Below are 10,688 nucleotides of genomic sequence, written 5' to 3' on the forward strand. Positions count from 1 at the left end.
ATCACTATAATAGTACTTGTTTGTTTTTCATAAGGGGTAAAAAATTGAGAAATGAGAATTTCTAAAAATATATGCACAGAAGTTAATTGTTCCTAATACATATAATGTGCAATCAAATTTATCAAAGTATCTGAAAATTCAGTTAGGATTTTCTTTTAGTCATTATTTAAAATCTTTAAAGAGTTTCCATTGTCTTTCATATTTTATACAAAGGATACTTTTATTTTAAAAACATATCAGAAAAGGATTTCGCATAGAAAAATAAACCAGCATTAATGAGTTTCTTCTAATTCATTTGCTCCCTTATTATTTGAAGATTGGGGAAGTTTGCTAGGTTGAAAAGAGAAGGAAAATGGAAAAGGTTAAGCACCAGAATATTACTCATAGAATTATTAATCTGGTAGGATTGGGACACTCTTATTTTAAATGCTGTTCTTAAGAAGTGAGATTCAAAAAAGGAAGGGTGAATTTTTATGTAGTTATACTTTAAGGAAGGGGAACGTGAAGAGAAGATGAAAGGAGTAGATGGTTAACAAATGAACAACACCTCCAGTAAAGAGAGAAAACAGAGAAAATGAATGCAAGAATACCATTTGTGTAATAATACATGTACAATGATGTACAATAATACATAGTGCAATGATGTTTGCCTCATTCTGTTATTTTTCCTCTTCTCCAATCCTCCTACCCTTCTTTTTTCTCTATACAATCCATCGTTCCTCCATTCTTGTCTCCCTCCTACCTCCCATTATGTATCATCATCCACTTATCTGAGACATCATTAGTCCTTTGGTGTTTTTGGGATTTGGTTATGTCACCTTGCATGATATTCTCCAACTACACCCATTTGCCTGCAAATGTCATAATTTTATTCTTCTTTGTGACTGATTAATATTCCATTGTGTATATATACCACAGTTTCTTTATCCATTCATCAACTGAAGGGCATCTAGGTTGGTTCTACAATCTGGCTATGGTGAATTGAGCAGCTATGAACATTGATGTGACTGTATCTCTGTAGTATGCTGATTTTAAGTCCTTTGGGTATAGGCCGAGGAGTGGGATAGCTGGGTCAAATGGTGGTTCCATTCCAAGATTTCTAAGGAATTGCCACAACTGCTCTCCAGAGTGGCTGCATTAATTTGCAATCCCACCAGCAATGTATGAGTTTACCTTTCCCCCTACATCCTCGCCAACACCTATTGTTGCTTGTATTCTCGATGATCACCATTCTAATTGGGGTGAGATGAAATCTTAGGGTAGTTTTGATTTGCATTTCTCTTATTACTAGAGATGTTGAACATTTCTTCATATATCTGTTGATTGCTTGTACATCTTCTTCTGTCAAGTGTCTGCTCATTTCTTTAACCCATTCGTTGATTGGGTTATTTGTTTTCTTGCTGTAAGTTTTTAGTGTTCTTTATATAGATTCTGGAGATTAGGACTCTATCTGAAGTGTGAGTTCAAAGATTTTCTCCCACTCTGTAGGCTCTCTCTTCACATTGCTGATAGTTTACTTTGCTGAGAGAAAGCCTTTTAGTTTGAATCTATCCCAATTATTGATTCCTGCTTTTATTTCTTGTGCTTTGGGAGTCATGTTAAGGAAGTCTGATCCTAAGCTGATGTGAGGAAGATTTGGACCAACTTTTTCTTCTGTAAGGTGCAGGGTCTCTGATCTGATTCCAAGGTCCTTCAACCATTTTTAGTTGTGTGTTGTGCAGTATGAGAGGTAGGGGTTTAGTTTCATTCTTCTGCATACGGGTTTCCAGTTTTCGCAGCAACATTTGTTGAAGAGGCTATCTTTTCTCCATTGTGTTTTTGGCAACTATGTCTCCTATGAGAAAACTCTATTTATGTGGGTTTGTCTCTGTGTCATCTATTTTGTACCATTGATCTACCTGCCTATTTTGTTGAAAGTACCATGCCATTTTAGTTACTCTTGCTCTGTACTATAATTGAAGTTCTGGTACCGTGAAACACTCTGCTTCACTCTTCCAGCTAAGGATTGCTTTAGCTATTCTGGGTCTCTTATTTTTCCAAATGAATTTCATGATTATGTGCTCTGTTTCTATGAGGTATGTCATTGGAATTTTAATTGAAATTGCATTGAATCTGTATAGCACTTTTGGAAGAATGGCCATTTTGACAATATTAATTCTGCCTATCCAAGAACATAGGCAATCTTTCCATCTCTAAGGTTTTCTTTAATTTCTTTATTTAGGGTTCTGTAATTCTCAATGTAGAGGTCCTTCACCCCTTGCATTAGATTGATTCCCAAGTATTTTTTCTTTTTTGAGACTGTTGTGAATGGGGTGGATTTCCTAAATTCTTTTTCAGAGGATTAATCACATATGAATAAAAATGCATTAGATTTATGAGCATTGAGAATATATCCTTCTACTACTACTGAATTCATTTATGAGTTCCAGAAGTTTTCTGGTGGGATTTCCCAGCTCCTCCAAATACAGAATCATGTCATCAGCACATACGGATAGTATGCATCCTTCTTTTCGTATTCATATCATTTTAATTTTATTGGTCTGTCTAATTGCTCTGACTAGAGTTTCAAGGATGATGTTGAATAGAAGTGGTGATAGAGTATATCCCTGCCTTGTTCCAGTTTTTAAGGGGAATGCTTTCAGTTTATCTCCAATTAGAATGATATTGGCCATGACCTTAGCATAGATAGCCTTTACAAAGTTGATAAATGTTTCTACTATTCCTATTTTTTCCTAGTCTTTTCAGAATCAAAGGGTGCTGTATTTTATCAAATGCTTTCTCTGCATCTATTGAAATAATTGTGTGATTCTTAAGTTTAAGTCTGTTCATATGGCGAATTACAATTATCGATTTCTGGATGTTGAACCAATCTTGCATCCCTGGGAGAACCCTGCTTGATCATGGCATACTATCTTTTAAATATGTTGACCAGCCAGCTGGTGACAGGAGGTGCTGCGTGTGGAATGCGTGGAGGTCACAAGTTTTTCTGCATTGTCACAGGAGAAGTTAAAAGAGGTAACATTAAAGGAAAGGAAGAGCTTGTTTCTATCTCAGTTAAAGGAATTTTGGGGAAGGAGGGGGCAGCAATCAGAGCCAGTTCCTAGAAAAGAAGCTGTAAAAAGAACAAAGTCTTAGTTGTTAGGTCCTTTGGAGGAAAAGGACACACATGTTGCTAGGAAGCAGACACTAAGCAAAACAGTAACTCAGCAGCTAGGCATGCTCTGCCTGCAGCAAGAAGACTTTAGAGAGAGTTGCCTGCTGCTCATGTAGGACTTGAAAGAATAAAAAGAGCCGAGCAGAGAAGGGTCATCTAAAGACTAAAATGAACTTCTTTGGGGAAGAGGGAAAAACTGTCGGGCCTGGAGGAAGGTGGACTTTGGGGAACCAGGAGAGCATTGAGGTTGAAAGGGTGACATCCCGTCTCTGTAGGGAACATGCCCATTTGGACTTTCCTGAGTGGAGATGGTGTCATTCATCTGCCCCATGACAGATCTACTTTTGGCATCAGCAGTTACTGGAACGCTGTCTCATGTACACACTGCAGCTGCTTCTCCTCTCTGGATCATGTTTGGAGAGCCAAGTATACTGCTGTCCACAGCCCCTATCTGTGTGGTCCCACACACCTTGCCTGTTACCTTCCCAGCCAGTCACTGCAGGCACTCTGAGCCAGAGGAGACAGAGGCTGTGGCACTGAGGTTGCCTTAGTCACTCCACCTTCAGTGATCACAACAACAGTAATGTCTTTATAGCACTTTGTATCATTTTCTTCAGTTATCTCATTAAATTTTGGCAGCATCTGTAGGTCATTTTTGTCATAAAACTTAGAAGGAAATTAGACCTCAAATTGGCTGAGAACTTCTGAAAGAGTCTGGATTTGAACTCAGATCTTCCTCCTTCCAGATCAGGACTCTTTCCACACTCATACTTCCTTTCTGTGCATCTACAGCACCATTTTTGCATGAGTGAAATGCAATACTCTTTTTCTCTTTTCTTTGCATACTCAATATTGTGGGATCTGATATCTGTTTAACTGTGTGACCAGCTTTCTAAGAATATAGATCAGATCTCATATTTCTGTTTTTTCATATTTCTGTTTGTTTCTCTTAAACTCTCAGTACTTTTCATAGTACTTCTTACTTTCTGAAATCAATTGTGCAATGTAGAAAACATAAAAATTATAGGAAATAAGTTGAAAAACACTACAAATACTCCTTGTGGCATGCTGAAAATCTATTAGTAACATATTAGTATTGAATCCTTGCTACCAATTTTCAAATTCATGGTTAGTGGAAAGACATTAAGACCCCTGAGGACTTCAACATGTAAATGGGAGATCAAAATTCAGGCAAGATTAGCCCTTGTCCAAAACAATCTACATGCCATAGCCACAGACAGTCACAATTCACCAAATTCTTGTATTTCATACCCAGAACTGATGTTCTTCTGATAAAGGATAATGACAATACTGGTTGAAAATTTAAAGATTACATGTCGCTTCGAAATCAAATACCCAACCCTTTCCTCAGCCTCTGCCTAAAACAGCCAACAGTATGTTTTCATTCAGTATGAGAGACACAGCTTAACATTCCCATCTTGCTTCTCTTATCATGATAAAGACAACAGATTTTTCAGGACAGGTTTTTAATAGCTCAGGGCACAGAGAATTTGTCCACTCAGTTTATTCAGATAATTTGAGGAAAACAATGCTACAATGTTCCTGTTACTGCTGAATCCTACCAGTTGTCTCAACTCAGGCCAATGAAGTAGTCCTATCCTCAAGATCTGAGAATACATGTAAGGGATGAAAAATCTTGAGGCAAATTTTTCTAGGTGCATAAACCACATATATCAGTTGTTAAACTTGCAATGTTTACATTCTAGGCAAAGATCTGATCTTAAAATTCTTTTTTACCTTGAGTCTCAGTAGGAAGAAAAGGGAAAAGAGAAGCAACAGTTCACATTACAATCAGAATCAAATTTTCTTTACAAAGTTGAAGGTCTACAAAGGAAGCAGCTGAGGTAGAACGGAAGAAATTTATAAGAGATCAGTGGTCGTCCTAAAGCAATTCTTCAGTCTGACAGTTCTACAAATGTTGTGGATTCTACTCATCCTGCCTAACTCTGCTTAGGTGCATGTACCTATATTCTAGGTGTGATTTAAGAATTTACACTTCGAGCATAGTACATTTGAAAGAAAAAAAAAAGGTTTTCATAATCTGTAAGTCTAAAGCACTAAGAGCACTTTTCTTCTCCTAGGAAGCTTTGTATCCCTGTAAATTAGAACCTTGGAGTTAGACCATGAGACCACTCACACGTTTGTGGGCTCAAACCCACCACCGTCGTCCATCAGGCAATCTAAGGAAAAAAAATCCCTAGCCCACCCATGCAGACATTCTACTGGGATGGAAGAGACTGACTTATTTACCTGCATTCCAGAAACTTACTCTTCAGACCCCCACAGGAAGGTCAATTCCCACTAAAACTGCAGTCTCTAAGAAGAAGAGCTGCTGAAAACACAAATTAACTTCTGAAGAAGGGGAAGAACTTAGCAAGAGCTGCTTTGACCTCCTTGTTTCTCAAAGTATAGATGAGAGGGTTGAGGGTAGGACTCAACATAGTGTATAGCACACCAGCCACCTTGTTCTTGTCTGCACTGTAGCTGGAGACAGGACTTATGTAGGCATAGAAGACAGCAGTGTAATACATGCACACCACAATGAGGTGGGAGGAGCAGGTGGAGAAGGCTTTCTGTTTCCCCCCTGAAGTCCTCATTCAGGATGCTAGAAATGATGAACCCATAGGACACGAGGGTCATGAGGAAGTTTAGTATGCCATAAAAGGCATCAGCCAGGACAATCATGACACTGTTCACATAGGTGGAGCTGCAGGAGAGAAGCAGCAGAGGAGGAGCCTCACAGAAGAAATGGGTAATGACATTAGGGCCACAGAAATTCAAATGCAGCATCAGCCCTGTGTGGATGGCTGAGTTGAAGGCACAGAGCACCCACACTCCGGTGGCCAGCATGCTGCAGAATGCCCTGCTCATCATGGTGCTGTAATGCAGTGGGTGGCAGATGGCTGCATACCAGTCATAGGCCATGACAGTGAGGAGCAGCAGCTCTGAGGATGCAGACCATGTGAGGAAATAGAGATGTGCCATGCAGCCCCCATAGGATATGAAGCTCTTCTCTGACACCAGACCCTCCAGTGCCTTAGGCGTGATGGAGGAGGTACAGATAATGTCCATAGTAGCCAAGTTGAACAGGAAAAAGTACATGGGGGTATGGAGCCCAGGGTTGAAGGAGATGGCCAAGATGATGAGGACGTTCCCTGTGAGGGCCACTGAGTAGAGGGAGAGAAAACAACTGAATAAGAGCACGTGGTATCCTGGATGCTCTGAAAAGCCCCGCAGGATAAACTCTGTTGCCATTGTCTGGTTACCCATGGTCCCTTGGTAGAGAGGGTGTTCTGGGACTATCAAGAGAATCTTCACCCACAGTTTCGTGTGATTTCAGGACTAAAGAGAGAGAAATTAAAGGTATCTTAACCACCGCTACGATCATGTTTCAATGAAATCTAATAACATGGCATGTATAGTATGCATAGATATTAGGATGTATTATGATAAACACATCAATATTACATAGGCAAAAGACATGAGCATCCATAGGCAAAAGGCATGAGCATCCAGTTTATAAAAAGTACAGATGAGGCCAATTCAACCTGTGAAGCATCATTCTACCTCAAAGAAATGCAAGTTAAAGTTATGATCCAAATCTTATCATCCATCTTTGTATAAAGTTAGAAAAGGAAGATATTGACTAGCATGTGAGGGTGGAAGATGAAAGTCTTCCAAGTGAAATGTTGGCGTTTGCAGCAAAATGGATGGAACTAGAGACCATCATGTTACTCAGAGGTTAAGGTTGTATGTTTTCTCTCAAATGAAGAAGCAAGAGAGGAAAAGGAAAACAACTGCGGGGGTGGATCTCCTAAAAATCAAAGAGAGATCAGAGGAAAGGGATGGACGGGTGGGAAGTGGGGAGAGAGGGATGAAATGCTTGGAAGTGGTCTTGGTCAAATGATATTATTATATTGGGTGCATGTATGATTGTGTACCAAGCAATCCCATCAATATGTGCAATTATAATGCACCAATATAAAATAAGGTAATTAAAAAAGTAATTCCAATGATAAACTCAGAATAAAAAAAAGTATGTAATTGATAACCTATAAAACTACATGTTGCATAGGAACCAAAATTATTCTTTCTGAAAATTTATGCAAGGGAAATAATTTAAAACATCTGCAAGCTGTCAGAACAGCACTACATGTGATTAAAAATTTGAAAGTAATCTATATTTTTAAAGGCAAGTTTATTATGATAGTTTGATACAATATAATGCAGGAAAGTTATAAAAAAGGAACTTTGGAAGTGTTTTACTAATGCTTTTATAAACAGTGAGTCATGCATTGTGGCTGATGCCTGCAAACCTAGTGATTTCAGTCTGAGGTAGGAGGATTGCAAGTTCAAAGCCAGTCTTAGCAACGTAGCAAGACCCTGAGTAACTCAGTGAGACCCTGTCTCTAAACACAAATTAATAAATGGGTGAGTAATGTGGCTCAATGGTTGAACCCCTGTGCAAGAATGCTATGAAAGTGATTATTGTATACACAAACACACACACACACACACACACACACAGACACACACATCTAGTGAGTGATAGACCCATTTTGAGCCATAGGAATGGAGTATGATTGAATTTCCTTGATTTTGTTGGTTTGTATTTATCTATTTTCTTATTAATGATCTTTGTAAAAAGCAGGTATTTCATTTAAAACTTCTATCAATTCTGAGACTCCTCATGTCCTCTCAGAAGTCTACACTGACTTGCCTGAACTCCTTGGGACTGCTTGGTCAAGTACCCACCTATCTATCACAGGGTGATGGACATGCCCCATCTGTCTCTGGACAAACTTCACGGACCCCAACCCCCTACCAGGCTTTCAAACATGTTTGTTGAAATAATGCTGAAGAACATGAATAATGCATGAATAATGTATGTGGTATGAATGAAAGCAGCATGATTTCTATTCTTAAGACAGTACACCCTCAGGGTTAAGATGAAATCAGCAAGGTACCACATCTGCTTTCTCCTTTTCAACTCCATTTATCAAAACAGTTAAGATTATTTTAATTTTAAATTCAGAATTCAAATTTTTTTCAAACTTCAATAAATGCTTTCAATACTAAAATATTAAGAGGTTTATAGAAATATCACCCTATGATTTGGCTTACATTCCTCCTTAATGTGGTGTAAACTATCGTTTTAATAGAAAAACATAAACTTATTATGACCTAGAACAACTAATGAAAACACCAAAATCCTGTCTGTGTGACTTCCCAGGAGGAAGGTATCAGGACAGCTCAAGCATTTTGGTGAGTAAAAATAAACACAGAAGAAGGAATGAGTGGCTAAGGTCCAGCAGAGACTTCATGGTCATGCTCATGGAAGGAGCCTTGGTGTCCTGATACCTTGACCTCACTTTAGATGATTTCATTTTTGTTTGGCAAAATAAACACAAACAACCCTGAATACTTACTCTCACCCAGTTTGACTTAGGGATGTAGAGAAAGAACTAACTTTATTTGATCCTTGCTGAAGACCTAGGGATTGATTCCTGCCATTCACCAGGGATCACTGTGAGGTTGAACAGCTGAGTTAGGTTACAAAGGAAGACTTGACTTGACCCCACTCATGCTTCTCCACTTCCCACTAATATCCCCGCAGGGTGTCAAGCACCTGACTCCCCAGTTATCTTGGTCCATTCCCATATCACATGTTACAGGCACACCAGAGCTGTAGTGCTGAAGTCGAGTCTGGAGGAGGAAAATGCATCCAACCCCAACACTTAGAGAGCAGTCGTGGGTCATGTCTGCCACATGCCATCAGTAGGCACCAAGAAAACCTATGATACACAGGAAGCTTCAACACAGTGTTTTCTCTTAACTCAGTTGTAGAGTGAGTTTAGGAAAAAACATCTAAATGGACCTGCTACATAACTGAAGAATTTCAACCGGTGTGTGTTACAATAAAATTTCCACAAACCCATTCACATTCAGGAAACAAATTAACCCTCAGATAGCTATCCACTCACTATGATTTCCAGGACAGGTAGATGGTCTCTTCCTCCAACTGGTCAATAGTGAGGTCAGGACACCAAGGCTCCTTCCATGAGGATGAACATGAAGTCCCTGCTGGACCTCAGCCAGTCATTCCTTCTTCTGAAAAAAACCAAGATTATTTTCCCAGGAGGTTCAGATGACATTGGCTTTAATTCTCATCAAGCATCACCAATTGTTACCAAGGATCTGAAGGGAAAGAAAAATAATTTAAATAGCAATCAATAACACTCAAACGATAATACACACCTGTTCAAGTCAAATAACACAATGATGCCCCAGAGTGAAGACAATAGGATATTAAAACAGTGTTTATGTTCTATATTTATCACAAATTTTGGTGGTTAACCTTACTATAAAATAGAAGAATATCATAGGTTATTTCCAACACTTTAAAGAACAATAGGTGACCTCAAAATCTCTGCAATTAAAATGTTAATTTTATTGAGTTTTTCCTAAATATTTATTTAATTTTACATGGAAAGCAATTTCCTTTCGTGGAATTTAATCTTAGTTCCAATTTATTTTCCATAGCTCCATTTGGGGAGGATGTTAGAATTATTACTGTTTCACGTTACTTAATATTTAAAGAAAAAGTGGACTACTTTATTATTTTCATCTCTAACAGGATGCAAGGATTTCCTCAAACACCATATAAAATACAGTGCCTTTTTATTACATATGAAGATAGATATTTCTCTTGTAAACATATTACAAGAATGGAAAACAGAAACTCAAAACATGACAAAATTTCAAACATATATCATTAGATCTGAAAGACATTTTGAAGATGATCTTGTCCAATCTGCTTATTAAAGAGTCAAAGTGAATCTAAGTGACTTAATTCTGGTCACACAGAGTATTTGTGACAAAACTAGTATCTAATCCCATGGCTTGTCATTTCAGTCCAAAGTTATTTGTTGTGTAATTTGACTCCCCTCTCTCTGTCAATTATAATGGAGGTGTCAGTGTGTACAACCCGTGACACCGTCTAGACAGATACAGCTTTCCTTCCCATATTTAAGCTGTTCTTGTCACGGTATTTGGACTTATCTTTAGCAACATCTCTCCCTGTCTGTGGGAGTCACTTGGGACAGATGTTCACAGCCATTACTCTAAGTAGACCCTGAAGGAGCAATTAAATTTTAAGTGCCTATTTGCTGGGAACTTGGCTGTCATGCGTGTTCATCCAAAGACCAGTTGAAGCTTTGATCCAATGTGGGGTAAAAGGCTTCTGTGGGGAGACACAGGACCACAATTGTCCCAGCTCAGAGTAACCACAGCAGGGCTCTGGTATTCAGAAAAATGAACTTCCTTACCGCCTGCCTTCTTCCCTTCCCCTATCCCTATATCTTCTCTCTGTGTGCAAATTCCATCCAGATCAACTCCATCTTCTCAGCCACACCATCCCTGATTCCCTGAGGAAAATGAGCACTCTGCCTGCTAAGCCTCTGTCATTTTCAGGAGTCCCCACCAAGCTTTGGTGGTACCATGGGCTTCAGAA

The 10,688-nt window shown here is 38.8% G+C and overlaps 1 pseudogene; it reads right to left on the minus strand.

Moving 5' to 3' along the window:
- Positions 1-5,520: 5,520 nt before the first annotated feature.
- On the minus strand, positions 5,521-6,496 carry LOC124975512 (olfactory receptor 13A1-like; annotated as a pseudogene).
- Between the last annotated feature and the right edge of the window lie 4,192 nt (positions 6,497-10,688).

The sequence above is a fragment of the Sciurus carolinensis genome, unplaced genomic scaffold, assembly GCF_902686445.1.
Source record: "Sciurus carolinensis unplaced genomic scaffold, mSciCar1.2, whole genome shotgun sequence".
Lineage (NCBI taxonomy): Eukaryota > Metazoa > Chordata > Mammalia > Rodentia > Sciuridae > Sciurus > Sciurus carolinensis.